Here is a 25,872-nt window from a genome sequence, read left to right as displayed (position 1 = left end):
TGGGGTTTATTCGTTGACTGACAGCACTACATTTATGCAAATGATTATATTAACAGATTGGTTATTATTATATAATTTCAAAAAAAGTAGGGGATATTGAAATGCAAATACATATGCAGGTTGTGATATGACAAAAATCAAAAACGTCCATTTTCACTTTTGACAGTGTATCTCTTTGCGAGTAGATGGGGCCGTCAGATAAGCCGCCCATATGAACTGTTTATGTTCATGTGTAGGCAATGGGCCTGTTATTAACATACACTGGTTACCTCTAATAAAAACAGCAGTGCATTTCCGCAGTTTTGTATTGTTTCTGAATATCCCCTACTTTTTTGAAGAGTATATTACATGTACAAAAGAGAAAACGTCAAAAGGAACCGTAACCACGAAAAATTAAATGAAATGAATTTGACCGTCCTACTTTTCTGCACCAACCTGGATAATGAAGACGGGCATACGCCATAGTGTGCTATTAGGGGCGGGGATTTAGCCCGGACAGCAACTGAATTCCAAATATGTCGAGAGTTTTTTGACGTGCACGCCAACGTTTACACGGGACTTCGTTTTTTTTTTACCATCCGAACTGCTGTACCTCTTTCCTTGCCAGCAACCTCACTTGAACACTGACAAGGGAAACCACGCTAGAAAATCCTGGGGAACTTTATAGGTGAACTCAGTAAATTTCTTGTTAATAAGCCTGCGCATTTCCGTGGCTCCTACGAAAAAATGGAGTTTAGATTTAATTTGCGATCGGTGTTATAACATATTTTGTGGAAATATTTATAAGAATCTCCAGGAATTAGAACACAGTACCTCCCAAGACGGTGAGATATTTTGAACAGCGTGTATCATTAAGATTAAAGTGAAACTTAATATTGAAGTAGAGAGAGAGAGAGAAACAGTATAATTAACGTCTATTAAGGAAAGCTGTGGGATTATTTTTAGATATAAAAAAAGTGAAAGGAAATTTTGTAAGCTTTAAAAATAATTTCTTTAATACTTCAAAATACCATCTGTAAAGGCTCTTCTGATAAAACACGCCTCTGTTTATCCGACACTTCTAACTTTAGTATCCATCAAAACATATAAAATTTCAATCACAGACCATCATATACGTCCAACAGTTATCACTGCTTGTTTAAGAGGGACTTATATTCATGAGTAAAATATTTAACCTCTTATTGTCCATTATAATAAGCGTGCCCAATTAATCGTTACTAACTGCCCATTTACCATAAATATCAAAGCCTATGAAATTTTTAGATTAACCTCTGCCAACTTCCTTTTCCGCCGTTTAATTGCAAAGTCTGCAAGGCGTTTAAATCTTTCATTGTTCTCAAAACCTCTAGCAAAACTAAGCGCTCCCTACGTCATTCAAGCAAACAACAAGAGACAAGTTGGCCGTTAGTGATACCCTTAAATGTTTGTCCCGTGTTTTTCTAGTAAGATTGTATGTCTCTATTTTCCATACATACAAAATTTGCCATACTTTTACTGGAAATAACTACCCTATTAATACTTTCGTGGAAATGTATCTTTAAAAAATGAACGAAAATAAAACGGAACGAAGTATTAATGAACACATACAAAGGCTCAATTTCTACAATCGATCAGCTTAAAGGGTCGTTTTCACACAGTCTACTCCCTGAAAATAGTCTAAGATTATAAATTCGTTCAGATGAAATACTGTATTCGTAGTTCCAAATCTACCACACAAAAATTTACCAATGAAACAATAGTCCATAATTCTGAAGTGTGATAATATTGTTTATTATTAAGGAGTTTTGCTAATGCTTGCTACCCTTGCCTAGGAAGTGTGGATCTTGCCTGATTATGATCCTCTCTTGTATTGTCATATAGCAACCTGACTTTTGTTTTAAATTTGAATATAACGGAACAATGTATAGGATGTTTTATTATTGTTTTAGACAACCATTGTTTGAGGATCCATTGTATTATGGTTGATAAAGTATTCCAATATAACAATTCATAAAGGCCTTTGTATTTTATATGTTATTCGATAATTTAAAAGTAAAACCCATCGCTCTGTCCGCCGGGGGAATATCGTGTAGAATACCTAATGAGTCTCTATATTAAAGACATTAGTGCTTCTGAGTACCATGCTGGTTGGTAAAAAATGTTCTTTTTTAACGTCATCTATTTAATGCGCGTTCAAATTAGATTGTGTGCAACATTTATGCCGATCCGTCGCTGAAATATACACGTTTGAACTATCAATTTACGAGGCATATAGATATTTTATTTGTTTTTCTAAGAAGTTTAATGATGCATTATCTAAGATTTAGATAACGTTCTAGCTGTAACAATCAAATCACTTCATTCTGAGCTGAGTTATGGCCGTTTGAAGAACAGTGTAGTCTCGATTGTCATTGTTACCTTTGTTCCGATAATAAACAAAGTCTCGATTACCCATTTTTAAATTAAATTATTAAATGTCAATTGTGTTTAAATCCGTTGAAAGTAAAATCCATTCGATGGTCTGGAGAGCTGATTATGGGATTTTCATGTGAATAAATGTCGAATTTATGATTTATACAAATAAAATGAAACGGGGTTTAACGTCCTACTATTCTGCTCCGATGATTTATATAGTATACTCTTCAAAAAAAGTAGGGGATATTCAGAAACAATACAAAACTGCGGAAATGCACTGCTGTTATTATTAGAGGTAACCAGTGTATGTTAATAACAGGTCAATTGCCTACACATGAACATAAACAGTTCATAATGGGCGGCTTATCTGACGGCCCCATTTCACTGGCAAAGAGATACACCGTCAAAAGTGAAAATGGACGTTTTTTGATTTTTGTCTTTAAAATGAGTAATGGCTCCACCAATCCTCAGACATTCAGCAGTTCATCGTGGCATGCTCCTAATCAACCGTCCAATCACGATTTGGGGCAATCTGACCCACTCCTCTTGCTGTGCCATTGCCAATTCTTGCAGTGTTGTCGGTTGACGTTGACGTCGACGAACACGTCTCCCGATCAAATTAAACGTAACACACTAAAGCAAAGATACGCTAAACAGAAAATCTTATGCAAGAACCAATAGGAAAGCAAACATGGATAGATAATCCAGCACGCGGCAGTTTTCATCAACCCTTCCTTGAAGTGTCAAATTTGACAATGAACCCCTCCCACGTGTATGGCGCTATTGCGTATCGCTTGTGCAGCTCAGTGGTTCTGTTGGGGCGATAAGTTCTTCATCTGTGAACATACTCTCAAAGCATGTCAAGTGTCCATGACTATTTATCATATCACAACCTGCATAGGTATTTGCATTTCAATATCCCCTACTTTTTTGAAGAGTATATTTGAGGTCAAATGAAAGAACTTCTGTTAGGCAGATCTAGATCTTACATAATGCATCTTTAACGAGCGCAGGCACAAAATATCTTACTCTGAATATGTCGGTGGTTAGATTTTCGACAATTTAGCGAATCTGTGTGGTTAGCTTGAATACGATATTATTCAAAATTAATTAAATTTACAACGTCGATAAGAACACAATGCGATTATCTAAACAACATATAAAATAGCATCGCTGGGCTCATCTAATTCTAGAAAATCCAGCAAAATATTTTGCTTCCGCTTCGGAAACTGAGTCTAGTCCAGAACTGTACCATCGAATGTGGTGGATCGGTGCGAATCGAGTGTGTTTTGGGTAAAATGTTGATAATGGCATGAAAAACGAGTTATTTCCGTACATATGCACAGGCTTGTAAATGAAGCGGTAACCGCATTTCCCCAAATGATCTTTACCCTAAAATAAACTGTATTTTTCATCCCTGTTGCTTCATATCAGTTGTGAATGACATTGAATGTAGAAAGTAACAAACGATGTTTAGTCATGCTAATAGTATAAAAACATACGCACCAGTTTACACGTTGGCTACACGTCAAAGAACCCTTGATAGTTGGAATTCAATGAAGAGTATAGGAGGAAACGCTGCGAACCCTTGCGCACTGCTTGGAGCAACTTGGCAGCTCCGTTGCTACAGAAAAGTAGGACGTTGGCCCCATTTCATTTCATATACTCTTTATTTGACATACCTTTACACTAGTACTAAATAAATATCTTAAACTAAAGCATCAATTCTCTAAACGACCATCAATCATTTGTCTTGAAGTAATGATCTTGGATTGATCTATTTGATTGCTGGACCAATAGGTATGATGGACGCCGAGTATTTGGTGTGGTGTGTGTGTGTGTGTGGGGGGGGGGGGGGGTATCATTTAATCTAGAATATTGTGCAACGCTCTTTATTAAATGATATTTTGTAATTTTAAAATAATGTGGAATATAGAGATAGTCAAACCCATGCAAGTATGAATGTCTCTTTTTAAGACTATAATAAATTGCTGTAGGTATATGCTAGGCTACGGTATTATTGTAACTTTAACTTTAACTTTATTAAATGATATTTTGTAATTTTAAAATAATGTGGAATATAGAGATAGTCAAACCCATGCAAGTATGAATGTCTCTTTTTAAGACTATAATAAATTGCTGTAGGTATATGCTAGGCTACGGTATTATTGTAACTTTAACCATGAAGCGAGAAAAACATGGCACTCAAATGTAAATAAAATCTTATAGTTGTGGGTGCCAATTAGTGTCAAGAATCAATTTCTCCTCATGTTATACCCGAAAACACTCGGTGTGTTATTACTTTTCCCGCATTTGATTCGGTGACGCATGCCAGTACCATTAAATAATACGATGAAAATATATAAGATAATTAGAAACCAGATAGTTGTTTGGCGTTTCAATAATTTTCTTAATACTGTTAATTAATCAGGAGATTAGAATAGGGTTGTAGTTAGATGTTAGTTGCGAAGCAACCCTCGAAAGTTGGAGTTTAAAATAAGAGTAAGTCGTAAAGTCGCTGCCCTGGCAAACTTTCACTCATTGTCAGGGCTTGTGAGTGGTCCAAGTATTTGGTATGTCTTATGTTGTGTTAAATCTCAGTTTCTGTGTTTTAGCAAAGTAACCTTCCGTTACCCCAGATATACGCCAAAATGACGCTGACCATGTATCTTTGCCAGGGCCCTGCTCACAGCACACTGTATGGCGTAACCCCGTGTCTTCGTTAGTAGGACGTTAAACCCATAACTGCTTGCATATCGGAAATGACACATTTAATTTGGTACGGTATATCATAATATACTCACTCGGGTATCAAGATGTACGATGTCCCAAATAGCACTATCCCCTATCGCGCAAATCGATTCGTTTCAGATTAAACAGTTTTGTCTAGATCAAAAGGTCGTTTTCAGAAGTTCTTGAAGAAATTCCTGGCTAGCATTTTGGCTGTCATAATATTAAGGGCCCAAACACACATACACACCACCACCACTCAAGGAAACATTGGGGTGATTACCTGCAGATACTGTCAGACGCACCATTAAATATCAATTATGTAATTTTAAAAGTTTGTGCTTATAACACTGCTGACATTATAGAGCTACTTTAAGTGGAACTTATTTTTATTAGTAGTAGTAGTGTAATAGGGGCTAGAATCCGCTTGTTTAAAGTGAACTGTCTTAGTAGTTTTTGTTTGAGTTATTTTTTATCTTTTGAATGCTAACTGTGTATATATATTGTTTGTTAAGTCTGCTCCAGTTTGTAGTTATTTTGAATTATATGTTAAAGATACATTCCCGGGTAGTTATTTCCAATAAAAGTATGGTATATATGAAAAGTACACTCTAAAAATTACAAGAAAGAAATTTGCAGTCGACCTTCGCGACTGACGTAAGGGGTACTTCATATATGCGTCGATCGAATGGCTAGCGGTTGTGTGGACAATGTTCAGTGGTTTCTACGATTAAACGGCAGAAAAAGAAGTTGACAGGGGATAATCCAAGTATTTTCTTAGGCTTCAATAGTAAATGGACAGCGGCTAACGACAGACAAAAGCTGGGGGAATGGGTTCTTCATCAATCAAGTTACATAACAAACACGGTTTCTTCAAATAAATTCTTGCATCACGGGGTTGTTTTCTTGCAATTGAAATGTTTTGAAGGGGGTTTGAAGTAAACTTTTGATAGATAATTTAGTTTGAATTTGTTTTTAATCTAAATACATCATCAAATTGCCCAGTGTGTACGCGGGAATGCTTTCCAAAAGTTAAATATACCGCGACAGATAAAAAAAACGTAATTAGGTTGTTATTGTTGTAAGTTTAAACTATATTTGAGTTTCATTTTCGTTTTTCTTAAGTAAAAAAGTGTTTTGAGGTTGCAATTGACAGCCTTTTCTGTTTTAATTTGGACAAACGTGTAGTAGATTAAAGCACCATAATATGTAAGTAATTTGACGACGTTTAAACACGATGAGCCTTTGACGATAGGTGGGAACTTCAACGATGAACTCGAACTCGGGAATATTATCTTTAGTATAGCTTATCATAATAAACAAAGCCTGAGGATACTAATAAGAAACGAGGTGTATTATTTTGGTCTATACGCATATCGTGCCATTTTTGACTGACAGATGGAAATATATAACGTGATTGAAACATGTCAATTTCAAAACAGTCTTGATAAAACGTCTTACCAGATTCACCCCGAGTTGTTTCAGTCATGTAAAAATGTTGGATTTCTTGTGATGAGTTCATCTCTGAGTTTTTCTGCAAAGTTTATGTTATGAGTGCAATGTTTTAGGGTGAATTCCTCGTGTCGCTGGATTGTTGTTACATAAAACAAAGTTGTATATTCTTGGCATCAATTCCCCAAGTATAACATATCTAAATGATAAAAACAAATGAGAAACACTTTTCTTTCTAATATATTCAATCGTTTAATGTTTGGTTGGCGTCCTGTTTCATCCATACAATGTACTATGTGTTGGATTTAATACCATTGGTCTGTTGAGGGACATGTAATATAATATACAATACAGGATAATGTAATATATGCGTTTCATCAGATATAGCTTGAAAGTGTCTTGAAAACGTATTGGGGCTGTATACTTATATACTTGCTTCAGATACATAATTGAACACACTGTTTAAGGTTTCTTCTGAAACTGAGTATTGTCTCAACTTTTTGTGATGGGTTTCAAGCTTGCCGTATCCCGGCAATTACATCACTTTTTTTTAAGTTAACGTTGAGTGATATTCGTGTCCTCCTTTTTAAATATACCAACATCAATGAAAGACAATTACAGTATAGTTTAGACTAGAAATTTTGAATGAGTTCAGTTGGTGACATCTTGTCAACATTTGATTAACTCAAATCATGTCATGTCAGATGTAAATGTCAAAACCTTCTTTTAAGTAAAAAACATTTATACGTTTTATAGCTTATACTATTGGAACAACACAAATCCTGGTTCTGTGCGTTTGCCCCTATGGTCAGTAAAAGCAACCCGCGGCTGCCAGGCAAGATACGCCTACATTTTGCAAGAGATGGATAGAGAACAAGATAAAGGGAACCAAGATCTTTGAAACATGTATTTCAAGTTCATTTAAATCGGATAATAATTGTGACCTCTAGAGGGACCACAAGCTAAATACGCGATTTTTCGTACAATCAGGGGTCATAATTCAGGAACCGAGATTTTTGGGTTTCAAGTTTAATCAAAATCAGATGAAAATTGAGACCTCTAGAGTGTCCACAAACTAAAAACGTGATTTTTCGTAAAATCAGGGGCCATAATCTATGAAGTTATGGTCCGATATAGGCCAACATTGAAAGGAACCGATATCTTTTGGAGATAGACCAATATTTTAAGTTTTGTCAAAATTGAATAAAAAAATATGACCTGTAGAGTGTCCACAAACAAAATTTGGACAGACGGACGTCCGGACGGACAGGTGCGACGACAATATACGTCCACATGAAAATCTGAACACTATTATAATTGGATTTCAAAGATCTGTATGTAAATGTACAGTACAGCCTATATAGGTTGAACAACTTTAACTGACTTGGATTGGGTTTAACGTCCTACTATTTCAATTTGTCCTTTGTGACAAACGTAGGACATTGAAGTATTGAAATTCATTTTTTACAAGTCAGATCATTGGTCTTAAATTCAGATTCACATCCAAATATAGATGGTCAAATACCAATATTAATTTTGGGCAATAAAACTTCTTATGAATTTATGGGTATAACTCGTGAGACAAAACTCCAATCCTTGATAAATAAATTTTTTTAAACGATTTTAGAATCTGACCACCAATTCTTCCGAGCTAAAACGTTAACTGTAACATTATATATGGCGTTTGATGAGGGTAAATAAGGTTAGATAGGTCCTGGTGGCAGTTTGTGGGTACATTCAACAATAAGGTTTCAAAGGATACCATACTTTACCATGTAAACGCTATTAAAATTCCATTTCTTTTTAAATTTCAGACTGATCATCATGTAGCCTAGAGACGGTCATCATGAACCATTCTGGCCAATTCGCCATTTCCCTAGTTCTACTATTGTTGGCAGCGGCTGGCTATTTAGTGGCCTTGGCAACAACATCGTGGTCAATTAGTGGTCAGTTATTAGTGTTTGGACTATGGCAATATTGTTTTCTTGATACTAAACCTGATGGAGAGAAAATCTGGAAGTGTCTGACAAACAACACAGGTATTAATTAGCTTTTATGATCTCCATGAATTAATTACCATGTTTCCGCCATCCTTTTATTACGATGTGGACCCAATGTTAACTGGTCAACTTTACGCCAATGTTCAAATTAAACAATGTATTGTTGTGAGAATAGCTGTATTGTTAAAATCTTCTTGATCTCGGGATAAGGAATTCAGTACACATTACCTGATTACGTTTAATGTTATGGTAGTCAGTCGCTAAATTACAGAATGTAAGAAGTTCCTAATACAAAGCTTATACAAAGAAAGTAAAGCTGGTCTATTCCATATCAGTTAGTGCTGGGGCTATTCGCCATAGTTTTAATATATCCCAAATTGAAACACATCTACGATAGTCGTTCCTTTGAATTATTTGACTATTCAAATAATTATGGTTAGTCGACTTGAAAACTACCAATAATTGAACAATTTAAAGGTAAATATACTCACAATATATTGGGTTTTTTTGTATATTCAAATTATTATGGTTAGTCGACTTCAAAACTACCAATAATTGAACAATTTAAAGGTAAATATACTCACAAACATTTGGGGGGGGGGGGGTATATATATATGTCTATATCTGGCCAAAATGCCCCCATTATAGACACGGACCATCTATATATATATATATATATATACTATTCAAAACAAGTAGGGGATATTTGATTTTTTAATTGTTATTAAAGTCACCTAATGAAACTGACGAAGAAACAAATGACAAAATGAAATGAAGTTCACATTCATCGATTTATTCCAAATGATCGTTAGACTAAGTAAGGCACAGACTGGCCATTATAAGGGTAAAATGATACCCGGGGTCAAACAGCAAAGTTACCACAGCATCACAACCAAGTCAGTAACGGGTAAATCCTCCTCTGTTTGCCAAACAAGCATTGATCCGACGTGGCATACTCCTAATGAGACGTCTAAGGTCATTTTGGTCCAGATTGTCCCATTCCTGTTGCAACGCAGCAGCAAGTTCTTGGACATTGGCAGGACGTTGTTGACGCTGACGTAACCTCTGTCCAAGCATGTCCCAGACATGCTCGATGGGGGAGAGGTCGGGACTCAGTGCTGGCCAAGGTAATGTGGTGATGTTCTGTTGTTGGAGGTAACCTGTAACGATCCTGGCCCTGTGACATCTTGCGTTGTCATCCTGGAAGATGAAACGGCGGCCATGACGTCGTGCGAACGGCACAACATGGACTGCCAAGATGTTGTCCCGGTAGTACTGGCCTGTAACACGCCCTGCAACAACATGTAAAGCCGTTCTTCCAGCAACAGTGATGCCTCCCCACACCATAACAGAACCACCCCCAAATCGATCATGTCTGATGACGTTAACGTCTTGGAAGCGCACGTTTCGACGACGCCACACCCTCCTACGTCTGTCCAAAAAATCAACAGTGAACCTTGACTCATCTGAAAACATCACATTGCTCCAGCGTCGATTATCCCAGTGTTGACGATCCCTACACCAACGACGTCTTGCCTGAATGTGATGATCTCTCAAACAAGGGATCACGCGAGGACGTCGGGCGCGAAGGTGACTCCTATGCAGTCGATTCCGAATCGTCTGGCCACTCACTCTCACACCAGTGTCTGTTTGAAGACGAGCGCTGATCTGATTTGCTGTGATGACACGATTTCTCAAGGCCAAGGTACGGATAAATCGATCCTGGGCTTGAGTTGTCGCCCTTGGTCGACCTGAGCGTGGTCTGTCCTGTACAGATTGTGTATCACGGTATCTGGACCATAGCCTGCTTATGACAGACTGAGAAACATTCATCGTCCGCGCCACAACCGCCTGTGTTGTGCCGATCTGTAGCATGCCAAGGGCACGTAACCTTTCATTTTGGGTTAGCCGACGCATATCAAAATTTGATTTCTGGTCACTAAAATAATTAAACTGATGTTTCCACCCTGGAATTCAATGCCACAATGACTGTAACATTCAAAGTCAGAGTCGTGCAAATCTTGGGTTGGACCCCCATGATGATCCCAAGCATCACATGCATTCCATGCGGTAGCTATTGGTGCGTTTGGGCGTCACATGTAACTGGAAATGTTTCTTCTGTTAGGTTCTATAGTGACTTTTTTCGTAGTCATTTGCATATTTTAGTATTATGCCCCCAAAATCAAATATCCCCTACTTTTTTTGAATAGTATATATTGATAAACCGTCTGATAAACCGTACATGTTTCCAATACATTGCTGTGAACACCTGGTATCTCACCTGGGTAATTTAACGTGACTAACAAAAATTTGTTGTACGTTTATATCAAAATGAAAATTAGAAACCCACCAGTAGAAATTAAACTCACGTTATCCATCGATTCAGAAAAATCTGCAGTTTTTGTATTTTAAACAGATTACTTATTAAACTAATATCTGAGACTAATCTTGTTATTGGTAACATTCTAGCGTCGTTGACGAAGGGCGGACCCGGTGGCTAGTACTGGGGCTGCCAGGGCACTGGATTGCCGACTGGGTTAGAATTCCGGCGTGGGCTGATAAATAGCCTTTTAAGTTTTCATTTGTCTGAGGGGGCCCATAGAGCGGACACTGAAAGTGTATCTAGTCTTTGGGTCGGACGAAAAACCTCGGGCCCACCCGTGGCCACATTAACTTTTATGTAAAAGAACCCCCAATGGCTAGAAACAGTAACCACATGATTAAAACTACCTAAAATGACCGCGGTATTGTGTTGTTGAGGCGTTAATCATCCATTTGATTCCTTTTGATTTTGAACTTTTGGTATTTAAAAGTTCCTCTCCTATCTCTGCATCTCATTCTATACACATATATGTATTTATCTACATTGAGTAGACGCTATCTTTTATCTATGTTAGCCACTTTACTTTTCATTTTTACGTTGCTTCAACATCTTTTTTTATCATTTATTTACAATTCGTGATAAATATTTATATTGTAATATGTTCGTATAGAAGTGAGATTTAGTGGAGATTAAATCTAATATAGTATAAATATTTTGCCTGTATATAACGAGGGTTATTCAGGGACATATAGATATAATAAGATGGTAGTAAAACCCATATTTTATATATTATAAGATAGAACAGGTGTAGTTATTAGCAGGTTGAAGTCCAGTACGTTTAACTTCAATATCTATCTTAAAGCCATCAAAACATATGTTAAAATAATTATCTCTATTTGCATATATTATGGATTTGCATCGAATCTGCACATGTGAACTTAACAAACCTATGAAATGCAAATAGTAAAATATATAATTATATTGTAAGATAAATTAACCGATGAAATACATTTTAATCTAGTAAATAAATATAGGGTACATTTACTATGATTGCAGACATACATTTTGTGAAAAATTGCTCTTGCATCGTTAACAGAAAGGTAGTAGTTTGCCAGACAAGGAAACATGCTCACACCGACAGCCCTGTGCATGTGGTCATGAAGGTTGTCAATGCTTCAGTGCTTGAGATTTTAAAGAAGAAATGTCATTTTTAGCAGGAAAGTAATGTGATATACTCTAAATTTATTTACATTATCACTTTCAAAAAGGAAATAAATGTAATTAATTTTATATAATATTCAAAATAAACCTCGACTCACCGAGATGTCACAATTCAAAACACTGACCTACATGAAGCAATTTGGACGAGCGTCTGCTGAAGTCCTTGAAAGCCAAATATAAAATATCTTAAAACATAAATCTCAGCAAAGGTTTAAAAAATCTGCCGGAAACTTTTGATACAATTTAATTTGAAAGAACATTATATAACTTAAGAGACATAGGGTCAAATATTATTTTACCAACTAATAAACCACTAAAGCCTCTTGAAAATGTTAACGATTTAAATTCTACGAAATAACACGTGTCTGAGAAAGAAAAAAAATAAAACAATCCCCGGTAGGTGATCACATCATTGGTATATATACATCGTTGTTAGTGATTCTCTGTCTTTAAAATACATTTCAAATAAAGCAATTTTCGTTGCATTTCCCCCAGTTTTATTACCACCGGTATAATACATATAGTGCCATATGGCAATAACATGGTTGAATTAAAATGTACCGAAATCGAACAAGACCTAATGATTTGTGTCAGCGAGCAGAAGAGCCCCCAAGTGAACATGTATTTTTTAATTAAATGAAAGTAACAGATTATCTGATGTATTTAACAGCTGTTAAGATGGTTGCCTGTATTATTCTAGCTATAAATAATCGTATGGTATATATCTATGTTTAACGCCTCGTTCTATACTTCATTAAAAACCAGTTCTGCCAACACCATAATTATATACATACAATAAATAATTCATAACTAGAATATTATTAACAATATTAGACACAAGATGACAATTTTGTCGGCAACATCACTGGCCCTTTAAGTTAAGACTATTATTTTGAATTTGTGCGACCCGGGGACACTCACCTCCACAGGGCCCTTGTGGGGGTTTTTTTTGTCATTTTTTCGAAGGTTGAAAGATTTTTGAGAAGGTTTACAGAGATTGCCTTACTGAAACATATATTAATATACATTTACTCCAAATATTTCTACGACACTCATGTTGGTAGTAGACCTTAGGGTACAATAGAAATGATACGAAATTTAACGTCCTTCTACAATGATGGACATTTAACTCTGGGGATTTCCAATGATGACATGTTCACAGATGTAGAACTTATCGCCCCAACAGAACCACTGAGCTGCACATGCGACACGCAATAGCGCCATACACGTGGGAGGGGTTCATTGTCAAATTTGACACTTTAAGCAAGGGTTGATGAAAACTGCCGCGTGCTGGTTTATCTATCTATGTTAGCATTCCTATCGGTTCTTGCATAAGATTTACTGTTTAGCGTATCTTTGCTTTAGTGTGTTACGTTTAATTTGATCGGGAGACGTGTTAATCGACGTCAACGTCAACCGACAACACTGCAAGAATTGGCCGTGGCACTGCAAGAGGAGTGGGTCAGATTGCCCCAAATCGTGATTGGACGGTTGATTAGGAGCATGCCACGACGAATTGCTGAATGTCTGAGGATTGGTAGAGCAATTACTCATTATCAAGACAAAAATCACAAACGTCCATTTTCACTTTTGACGGTGTATCTCTTTGCGAATGAAATGGGGCCGTCAGATAAGCCGCCCATATGAACTGTTTATGTTCATGTGTAGACAATTGGCCTGTTAGTTTAAACATATTTTATTGACAAATATCAAAAGGATTGAGCACAAGTTTCAAAAACTTAGAAAAGCCCTTTCCATACATAGAAATGATAGACATTATTTAATACAAACAAGATTGCGAAATAGTATATACAATAATAAATAATTTATAAGTAATATAAGTAAAGTCAGATGAATTATATCTCAAAGCTCTATATAAAATAAGTGAAGAGGTGATAAAGAGAATATAAAATTATATTTAAAACATTGAAAAATAAAGTTTAATAAATGGGATATAAATGAACTGATGCATGTATAAAATGATAAAAAAAAATAATAAAAAATAAAAAAATGGGGGGGTGGGGGGTGCGGGGGAAAAAAAAAAAGTTTTCCACCAAAAAAGCTAAAGCTAATAATTTATTCTAAGATGTAACTACTAACAATAACTTTTATTTAAATCGTTTTGAAAGTTTGATATATTTGTGAACTTCAAGGAAAAGGTTTGTATTCATCTCAATTGACAATTCTGAATTGCCGCACAATAGGATATCTATATTTATCACAGAATAACTTGACAATGTATTTAATAGTTCAGCACGAATTACATCATATAAGTGACATTGCAGGAAATAGTGTTCGGCATTTTCTATAAATTTGCCACAAGAACATGTGGGATCATTCACAACCTTTATTTCATACAAATCATTTTGCAACGAACTACACCCATGCCGTATTCTAGTGTGAATAATATTTTCATGTCTATTACCTTTACAGTAGTAGATTGGCGCTTTATGTATTAAGGAACGTAATTTTTGTTTGTATAGATATTTGAAGGATTTAAGAGTGGTTGATTGCTTTATGGGGTCCTCTAATAATTCCCAATCTCAAATTGTTGTGGGGAAGTACGAAGTTTGGTGTAATGCTGTTCTACAATAAGGATATCTATATTCGCTAATGTTTCTTAAATTGTATTTTTGTGGTGTTTGTTGATAATATTCTAGAATGTCATATAAGTATGCTGGGTTTCTCTGATTTTTAATTTGAAAAAATGTAGTTAGTCGCTTTTGTGTACGTCTGTCTGACAATTTATTCCATCCGGTTTCAAAATAAAGCGCTTCACGAGAACAAGTTTTAGTTAGTCCAGTCACAATCCTGGCAGCTTCTAGCTGTACCTTTTCAAGTTTTTCGGTATTGGAAACGTTACACCCATCCCACACTTCACATGCGTATTCCAATTTTGGCCTTATGAATATCAAATATACGTTATTTAGAGTTTGTCTATTAAAGGTGAATTTTAGTTTACGCAAAATATTTAATAATTTTGAGGTGGACGAGATAATAGTTTCTATATGGATGGTCCATTTGGCGTCATTTGAAAGGGTAATGCCCAAGTGTTTGTGACATTTAACCACTTCAAGTGCTTGATTATCGAATATCAGACTCGGATAATTTTCTGTTTTTTTTGGAGCTAAATAAAATAGCTTTTGTTTTGTTTGGATTAAAGTTTATAAGCCAATTATTCGCCCAAATGTTGAGATTTGTCAGATCGTAGTTTAGGGACTGTTCTATCTCTGAAACTGACTGTTTGCTACACCCAAGTGCCGTGTCGTCTGCAAATAATCTAGCCACATTATGGAGTACATCTTGCACATCATTGATGTAAGTCAAAAACAAAAAGGGGCCCAAAACTGATCCCTGGGGAACTCCTGATTGAAGAGTAATTTCTGATGACACAGAGCCATTTACGAATACCCGTTGAGTCCGGTCTTGGACATAACTAGACAACCACGTAATTAGCATGCCTGAAACCCCATATTGACTTAATTTGTGTATCAAACCAGGTAAATATACGCGGTCAAACGCTTTAGATATATCGCAAAAAACATAGCAGGAATATAGTTGCTTATCTATTGCAGATGAGATATCATGATACACTTCTAAGTTGATGAACAGTAGAGTAGTTCGGTCGAAACCCTGATTGGTATTTGTACAAGAGATTGGTTTCATGAAAATAGTTAAACAGGTGTTTGAAAACTACCTTTTCTAATAATTTACTCAAAGAACTTAATAGGCTTATAGGTCGGTAGTTTGAAACTAGAGAGCTGTCTCCTTTTTTATAGAAAGGTAGGACATTTGCTTTTTTCCAAATTGTTGGAAAAACGCCTGATTCTAGTGATTTGTTAAATATATATTTTAATGGTACACATATTGAGGTTTTGGTATATTTTAGTAACTTGTTACTAATATTATCAAATCCATTGGCTTTTTTCAATTTCAGTGTACTTATAAGATCTGCGATTTCCTTTTCTTCGACTAAAGGAATATCAAGTTGACAATTTGTTCGCTTATTGAATTTTGGTAATTCTCCTTGCTGAGTGTTATTTGAAATGGATCCGAAATAGTTGTTAAGTAATTCAGCTTCATCAAAATTTGAATGAGCAATTCTTCCATTGGGGTCTAAAAGTGGAGGAATATCATTTGATACATTTTGGCCTAATACTTTCCTTAAATTATTCCAGTAATTCTGGCTATTTGTATCGTTAGAATTCAAGAAATTTGTGATTTCTTCTTTGTATTTTGTTTTTAACGCTTTTTTAAAATTATTTACTTTATTTCTTTGAACTTTGTATTTTCTTAAATCGCATTCATGTTGTGTTTTCAAAGCTTTTTTGTGTAACCTGTTTCTGATTCTTATCGCTCTACGTATTTCTGTATTGAACCACGGTTTTCAGTTAGTCTTATAGTTATTGATTTCTTTGGTATGCACAATGTAATATAGCTATTTAGAATTTCATAAAATTTTGAACATACTAAGTTAATATCAGAATTTACAAAGGTACTCTCCCAATCGTGTTCTTTGATAAGAGTATTTAACCTATTATAATTACCATCCTTATATACAAATATCTCCCGTTTAAAATTGCTGGAACTTGAAACTGGAAAATCTAATAATGCATAAACACCCTTATGATCGGATATGTCAGGAGTGACATTAATCGTTTCACTGGAACTAATCTGAATTTCATCATTTACTAAAATTACGTCTAATAAGGTTGTTGACGGTCCAGTAACGGGTGTAAGTTCATCAATAACATTTCTGAGATTATTTAAAGATAAAATATCCCGTAGCTTGCAGCGTGGTGCTAGCAAGTCATCATTTAGATCAAATAAAATTACAACCTTAAGCGTGGTTTGATAGGCTAGTTCAATGGATCTTTCGAACAATGACCAGAATTCAATTGTGCTGTTTGGCGGGCGGTAAAATAAGGCAACAAGTAATACGGTGTTTGGAAATTTGCATTCCACCCAAATACTCTCTATACCTGTAACCTCAAGATCATCTCGCCGTTTGCAATAAATGGTTTTATTAACATATAATAATAATCCGCCACCATGCGACGTCCGATCCTTCCGGTATGGAGAATGGTAACCGTCCCATTTTAGATGAATCTAACACATAGTTATCCAGATGAGTCTCAGTGAAACTACAAATATGGTAATCATTGACATCGTTGTATATTGTTTCAAGTTTGTGTCTTATACTACGTGCATTTAAGTGATAGACTGATAGGTTTTCATTTGAATCGTGATTTGAAGGTCCAGGATTTTTATGAACGTCTCCTGATCTTAGAGCTAATAAGGCTAAAACAGTACTTAGCAGACATAAATTATCAAGTTCACATAAAACTATTAGAGATATTATTCGACATTGCCATTTCTCAGATGCCTCGTGCTTTACTGTGTAGTAAATGTCAACTATTACAGTAGCAATGAAAATATTTGTGCTTGATAACGATAAGAGGATACTTGTCGAAACGTCGTGCTTTTAGAATAAACTAGTGATTGTATCCCATAAAAACTGTGTTCTGTTAAAATATAATGAGTGTTGCACTTGCGCCAGTATTGCACGAGGGGACTGAGAAATCATCAAACAGTTAGATCTTAAATATTTAGTGGTTAGTTTTGGTGGATATAGAGACATGAGAACATGATGTAAATAACTAGTAAACAAATAAAACATACATACAGACAAAAACAGTGAATTATTTACAGTTAAAGCAATAGTATAATACATAAACATTGAATGTTTCGGTCATAGTTAAGTTAATATAACAATATCGTACGATGATATCTAAAGCAGGCAATTTTAACAAAAAATGAAGATGAAGGTTAAAGTGATAATACTTAGAGGGTGGTCAGGTGGTCAGTTTAACACTCCGATATGCAATTTTGATGCAATGGCTGAGTTCCCATAATTAACAATTATTTAGATAATTGGCTGTTTATATTTCAGTAATTTAAATGGAATAAAAAACGAAATCAAAAGTTTAAACTGAGATGATAACCCAATTAGTTAATATTTGAATGGAACTTTTAAGTAGATAATTGAGAACTTTTAAAAGATACGCCCATTTTAAATGCATAAATAATGTGGGCATAGTTTTATACATTCGATTTTTTTATATCATAATTAGTTATATAATAATATAAATGTATAACTACATGTAACTATGTATTATAAACTAAACAGTGGTCTAAGCTAATATTACTCTGTAATAGTTAGACAATAGGGAACCAACAAGTAAAATACATGTACATGACTTTACTTTACAGAAAGATTTTGTCATTGTTTTAAAAATCTAAGGAAACTTATTATTACATGAAGGATAATTGGGGCAATGGTGAATGCATGAAACGATTTGAGGTACTATCCAGTTGGTCATCAACTTAAAGATACATTATGGGCGATTAGATAAAGAGCTGGCATCTCTCACTATAATAGTTAAAAACTAGATAATCTAAATGGAATTCGATTATCCATTTCATGATTAAATCATGAATGAAAGCTGAGCAGCAAATCGGATCCTACTCCAGTAAATATCGCAGGCTAGCGATGACATCGAGAGTTGATTATGGTCTGGATAAGTTTTAATTAATGTCTTAATTAATAATTTAGATAAAATTTCAGGCCTAAAAAAGACCTGCAATACGCAGATTTAGCTCTTGCAATGGATGTTTAAATATAATTAAATACGTATACATATTTATGCATTTGTAGACATTAAGAAAAACGGGAAAAATCAGTACACAATAAGGTACAGTAGTTTGGGAATGATATTGATGAATGAAATTGGTTCAAAAATATAAAGATACTGTCAGGCATCATTGTTTCTTTTTATCAGGCTGTGGGGTCGAGGCAAACCCGCCAAAATCTCGTAAGGATTGTTGTTTTAATGGCCCAACTCTGTTATCATCGTCTATACAGTCGGAAGATGTGTTGATTGCAGAATGTGATAAAGTAGCTTCGTTGTAGTTAAACAAAGACTTATTAGCTTGTGAATTTACTCTGTTTGTTGATGTATGAAAGTTATCGAAGTCCTGCTCACAGGTTATGACAATATTTCGGTCGTCTGCTAGAGGTCGTATGTAAACTCGACCATCATACGTCCAACAGTTTTTAATTAGCTTTGATTTAAACATATCACGACATCTTTTGTAGAGTGCAGCGCGTTTACGAGTGAGGGCTTCATTGATAAAGATCTTGTGAATCTGGGTGAGGTTTCTCTGTTTTGGCCTGTTATTAACATAATACACTGGTTACCTCTAATAAAATCAGCAGTGCATTTCCGCAGTTTTGTATTGTTTCTGAATATCCCCTACTTTTTTTAAGCGTATATTTTGAGGAACTTTCTCGGCCATAAGTTGGATCGAGTGTAATTGACATTCACCACGAACTGTCCAACAAAAACACAGACAATTCCTGCCACATCACATCTTGTTTAACGGGATAGCTTAATAACAAGTAGTATCAGGTCTTCTGAAAAAAAAAGTAAGCATATCACGCATCGTGAACGACACCCGTATATTTAACCAGGGTACTACTTCATAATGTAACGATACATTTTTGTTTTAGAAAATTTACCTATCAGCTAATCCACGAAACTCGCTATTGTAATATACTGGGCCAAATTAAAAACTTGACACTGATGAATTTCAACAAATTTTTTTTTCTGGTAAATCAAATAAATTTTAAAGTTTTTCTAACGATAGTAAGTAGTAAGAAGCCTTTAATTTCATAAAATTGTAAAGTCACGTGACTTTTGAGCATATAAAGATGAAAAACCTGAAAAACACGTGCAAACACAAACTCGTGAGGTCAATCGATGCAAGTTTGCTTAAACTGAACACGCACACGTAACTTGAACAGGAAAAACAAATTAAAATTGTTATTTTCATCTTTGTTAGAAAATGCCGCGCCTTTCAAATGTAGAACGTCTACGTGCTATAGGTAGGCTCTATACTGGTCAGTCTGAGGTCACTGTTGCAAGAGCCTTTAATTGTTCACACCAGACAATAATTAATCTTAGAATGAGAGTGCTTCAAACTGGAACTATTTCCGACCGCCCAAGGGCGGGAGCGTCACTCCAGGAAGATCAAGCAATACGATTACGTCATCTTAGAAACAGATTTGTCACTGCAACCTCCACAAGTAGAGAGATGTTTGGTGGAAGGGTAACTGCACAAACGTGTGACGTCACTCCAGGAAGATCAAGCAATACGATTACGTCATCTTAGAAACAGATTTGTCACTGCAACCTCCACAAGTAGAGATATGTTTGGTGGAAGGGTAACTGCACAAACTGTTCGAAATCGCTTGCAGGCTGCTGGTCTTCGAGCTCGGAGGCCATAAAATGGACCAATATTGACACCTCTTCATCGCCGTAACCGACTTGTGTGGGCCACAAGACACATAAGATTTACTCAAAGACAGTGGAATTCGGTTGTCTTTAGTGACGAATCTCGATTCACTTTGAGATTTGCCGATGGCAGGGCCCGAGTGTACCGCAGACGAGGTGAACGTTACGCTCAAGTATGCATCAGAGAAGTTGACCGATTTGGTGGCGGCAGCGTCATGGTTTGGGGTTCTTTTTGTGCACATGGACGTTCTCCTCTTGTTGTTGTCCAAGGGAACTTAAATGCTGTCCAGTGTAGGGATCAGATTTTGCAACCTGTTCTTCTTCCGTTTATGCAGAGACATGGGCCTAGACTAACGTATCAACAAAACAAGCTCGACCCCATACAGCAATTGCTACCCAGAATTTTTTAATGCCGGTGTCCAAGTCCTGGATTGGCCGTCGCTTAGCCCCGACCTTAATCCTATTGAACACATCTGGGACGAACTGGGTCGACGTGTTCGTCAGCAAGTGAATCCACCACTGACGTTGCAGGACCTTCAACATGCTCTTGCTGAGCAGTGGCGACGTCTTCCTCGGATAGTGTTTACTAATGTTCTGAGATCCATGAGAAAACGTTGTGTGGCAGTACGAGACGCTACAGGAGGCCACAACCGTTACTAAACACTTTACTCCGTGAATTTCATTTTGGGGGGTACTGTGACATCACGAACGTTATCAATGTCAAGGACTTTCGGCGAGACGTATTCTTGCTTTCTGTTGATGTCAAGGTCGTCTGTGAACAACATAACACTAAAATAGTTGCCTTAAACCAAATATTAAAAATCTAGTCCCAAAAATCCCGAGTGTCAAGTTTTTAATTTGGCTGAGTATATATAAATAGAACATAAAATGTGGACTGGTGTTGGTTTTTATACTCGAACATTGAAATATGGCTGTATGTTGTTGTTACCCTTGTCTGCTTGCCCACCCATCCTTCTCATCTGACTGAAATTTAAACACGTAGAATTGTGTTGCTTTTTAACATCTTGAACAGCTAAGTGATCACCGTGGATATAAGTGCATTACATTATTTCTGGTAGATACTTGCTTTGTAAATTATTTCATTACCTGCGACAACTAGGGCCATACTATATACCGGAAAACACCGGAAACACAGGAAAACACCGGAAAACAACCGGAAAACATCATTTTATACTGAATACCGGAAAACACCGGAAAAACACTAAATACCGGAAAACATCCTAAATACCGGAAAACACACTAAATAGGTAACCCGGAGCCTGGTCCTCTGTGTGCGGTTTTGGACCAAGTGAGCGCCGATGAAGGAAGGTCAAGATCATTACGATGTTCGTTTTACAAATAGCCCCCCCCCCCCACCCAAAAAAAAAAAGAAATAAATAAAAATTTCCAATTTTTTTTCTCTAAAATTTTGTTGATGCCTATTATGTTTTGAATGTTATAAAAGACGCAATCAGTCTACCTCCATCATTGAACATATTTTATTTTATATTTTAATTTTAGTTTTCAGTAAATTTCAGTAGATTTCAGTGTTTCAGTATTTCATTAGATTAAACACTGCCCTCGGAGGGCCCCATTATATGCCGGTTGCACCGATCTCCTGGTTCTTACCAGTAACGGTGGCATCAGGGTGGTACGAATTAGTGGAAGGCACGACTAGGCCAACTCCTCCCTAGGTAACAAAAAATCGCATCATAAAACAGCAAGTATCATCAAAAGCGAGTTAATAAATCTCTGAATAGTTCGAGTTGAAGTTCCAGGTTTAACCGCTATGTGTCCTAATCACCAAACGAAATGGATGCCACGCAATTCTCGGACAGGCTGTAATCTGAAAAGTGTTTATCCTTTCCAAGAGCTATCCATCTCGTTGGAAGGGCTAAAAATATACTTGTTTCTGAGCTTACTTTCATTCCAGGGTCAAATATAATCACTTGAACCATAATAATATTCAACATATTCCATCATATTCCGAGGGCCGCACACAGGATTTTTTTCTGGATTACTTTTCGAGCTTTTTTCCCCAACTTGTTGACCAGTTTTCCTTGAGAAAACCCCAACTTTCGCCAAATTGTCCATGAGAAAACAACATAATCTATCTTACTGCATTGATGGGAAGTGGTAAGCTGGACGTCTGTGAAAAGGGTTGATCGATAAATTTTCAAGGAAGCAATTGTTGTTTTTGTTTGTGAAATAGAGGACTCTAGCCGATGAGGCTACTTCCCCCCCCCCCACCCCGAGAATCTCAGCCAACCAATTTGTTTTATGTACTACTATCGTAATAAAACATTACTATTTTAACCACTTCCTGGTGGCTGAAGACTTACACCGAATGCGTATTCTGAAAAAAATGTCCCCGAGAAAATGATTTTTCCGGATCGATATTCGAGATGTCTTCTTTTGCACAAATTATGCTGCACTGTGTAAGAACTTGCATCCTTTGATCTGAAGATTGTAGATGATAAGTACCATTTGCACTATTTCAAAGTAAACCTGCATTTTCGTATATCATCCCGTAATTTGTGATTAATGACAATGACTGTGGAAATAATATGGGTTGAGGAACGGAAGATCTATGTTCGTCACGTGACTGGACAATTTCACCCCCGTCCCACCCTGACGATGATCCCTCCCGGAGCGGCGCGGCGCGGCGCGCTCTCTAAAAAAATCTCGGGCACAGTTTACTATTCTAAGTTTTCCGGTAGCTATTTAGTAACCCGGAGTTTGGTCCTCGTGTGTGGTTTTGGACCAGGTGAGCGCTGATGAAATAAGTTCATTAACATACAAGCGAGCGACCGCCTACGCTCAAAGAAAAATTTCTTTTCAGATTTTTTTTAACAATTTCTTCTCCTAAATTTCTCTCAAAAAAAAATTCAAAATTTTTTGCCAGTATTTTTCTCTGTAAAATTATTTTCTACGGAATGTTTTTTTGTAAAACCAATTTTTCGGAAAAATTCGAATTTTTTTTTGTGACAGAAAATTTTTTTCAAAAAAAATCGGAAATTTTTTTGGGGGGGTGGGGTGGGGTATTTGTAAAACGAACATCGTAATGACCTTGACCTTCCTTCATCGGAGCTCACTTGGTCCAAACCCGCACACAGAGGACCAGGCTCCGGGTTACCTATTTAGGGTGTTTTCCGGTATTTAGGATGTTTTCCGGTATTTAGTGTTTTTCCGGTGTTTTCCGGTATTCAGTATAAAATGGTGTTTTCCGGTATATAGTATTCGCGACAACTACTATTGGTCGCTGGAACGGCTTACCTGATTTGGGTCCATGTTTCGTTGTCTTGTAACCTATCTATATTTTTGTTCTTCAGATTTTACAATGGTGTCCCAAGCATTTTCAATTTTAGCAGTAATGTGTTATTTTGTTGCCTTCCTGTTGTATGTGGCATCAGTTCTCATGCCTAGTTTACATAGATGTCGACCAATGATAATGGCTCTCTGTCTACTTACATTCTGTATAGGTAACATATTTTATATATTTCATCTCACAATATTTTCTAATTAATGCCCAGTCCCAACAAATTTTGAATTCACCACTAGCTGTTAACTAACAGTAGAGATATCCCAGTGATTTGATATTTTGGGGGATACCGATGTTTCAGGCATGGGTGCGTACTGAACAATTACTGAATTCAGTATTATTGAACGTTTCGGCAAGTATACGCTCGTCTGTATCAGGATATTTGATGTAGTGTTTTCTGCACTACTATCCACTTATTGTATTATTTGCTTGAAATAATGTCAATCCAACAAATTATTAGTTGGGATAAAACGAACTTTTATGCGTAGAGATTGGTAAAATGGTCGCATACTATGTAATAAATTCGTACGCCATTCAATCATTATTTATCAGTCAAACATTTTACAGTAGTTGGGTTTTTTTTCTCGTGTTTATTCATGTAGCTGGTATCAAGAAAAAGTGACACATATAATTTGTAACCCAGTACGTTACCCTATAAAGATTTCAAAAGTGGATTTAAATTTGGAATAAGTTCTTTCACCTGAAGAAATTAGATAATTGATTTTAAATTAGACTTGAGTGATACCATGCTACATAGCACCTACTATATATCTCTTTTATAGTAAAAGGACACAAGAGATTAATATGTTTATATGAAGCATTGGATACAATATCAATATTGTTCTTCTACATGAACGACTTTATTACCAGATTGTCACCATGTATTAAATATTTATATGACTAGGTTTGTTAGTTCATGAGTTATTGGCGTATGTAAAACATATTATTTTATTAGATGCGTGTTAGCTAGTGCATGGAAATATTGGAAGCAAATGACATATTCCTTTTGGTTCGAATCTCGAACGGTATAAAAAAAAAAACCAACAAATAACCGGTTGGTAAAATTTATTTTTCCCAAGGCCTAACAACCCAGACTAAAAAGATAAATGCAGACATTAGGGCCATACACACAATAAGAAAGTAGTCTTACCAAATTGAAAAACCAGCGGCTGCCAGACAGGATACGCCCACATTTTTTCAATAGATAGATAGAGAGCAAGCTAAACAAAAAGCGATTTTCGTAACATTAAGGGCCATAATTCAGGAAGGTACGATCAGATATCGAAAGCAACCAAGATCTTTGGGTTATAAACATGCATTTCAAGTTTCATCAAAATCGGATCAAGATTGTGACCTCTAGAGGGTCCACAAACCTTGATAAACCAGATGTTTACACAATTTCGGTCCGATTTCATAAAATTCGAACTCAACCAACAATACGGTGTAACGGTGTTATATTCAAACGTTTTTTTTTAAATGGTTAAAAATTGTTAACTCTAGAGGGACCACGAGCTTAAAACGCAATTTTTCGTACGATCAAGGGCCATAATTCAGGAAGTTACGATCCGATATGCGCGAATATCGAAAGGAACCAAGACCTTTGTGATATCAGCATAAATCGGAAAAAAATTGTGGCCTCTAGACGGTCTACAACCTTGATAAGCCACATATTTACATCATTTGCGTTATAAGGGGTGGCCATTTTGTCCATCAGTTTTGGTCCGATTTTCACGAAATTCGAACTTAACCATCATTACGGTGTAATGGTCATATATTCACACGTTTTTCTTAAATCAGATAATAATTGTGACCTCTAGAAGGACCACAAGCTAAAAACGCAAGTTTTCGTACAGTCAAGGGCCATAATTCAGGAAGTTACGTTCCGATATGCGCAAATATCGAAAGGAACCAAGATCTTTGGGTTATAAACAAGTATTTCAAGTTTCATCAAAATCGGATCAAAATTTTGAGCTCTAGAGGGTCCACAACCTTGATATACCATATTTTTACACTGTTTGCGTTCGAGGGGCGGCTATTTTGTCCGACAGTTTTGGTACGATTTTCACGTCATTA

The 25,872-nt window shown here is 36.1% G+C and overlaps 1 long non-coding RNA gene across 1 annotated transcript in view; it reads left to right on the top strand.

The window, feature by feature from the left end:
* The window catches only part of LOC126819658 (uncharacterized), a 30,384-nt gene that overhangs the window by 2,984 nt on the left and 1,528 nt on the right, over positions 1–25,872 (top strand). The window contains exons 2-3 of the long non-coding RNA XR_008787979.1: positions 8,391–8,615; positions 23,810–23,959. This is a non-coding gene — a long non-coding RNA (uncharacterized LOC126819658). The remainder of the gene's footprint in view (positions 1–8,390; positions 8,616–23,809; positions 23,960–25,872) is intronic.

The sequence above is a fragment of the Patella vulgata genome, chromosome 4, assembly GCF_932274485.2.
Source record: "Patella vulgata chromosome 4, xgPatVulg1.2, whole genome shotgun sequence".
NCBI lineage: Eukaryota > Metazoa > Mollusca > Gastropoda > Patellidae > Patella > Patella vulgata.
The sequence above is the reverse complement of the archived record's forward strand: the minus strand, read 5'-3'. Positions and strand labels throughout refer to the sequence as shown.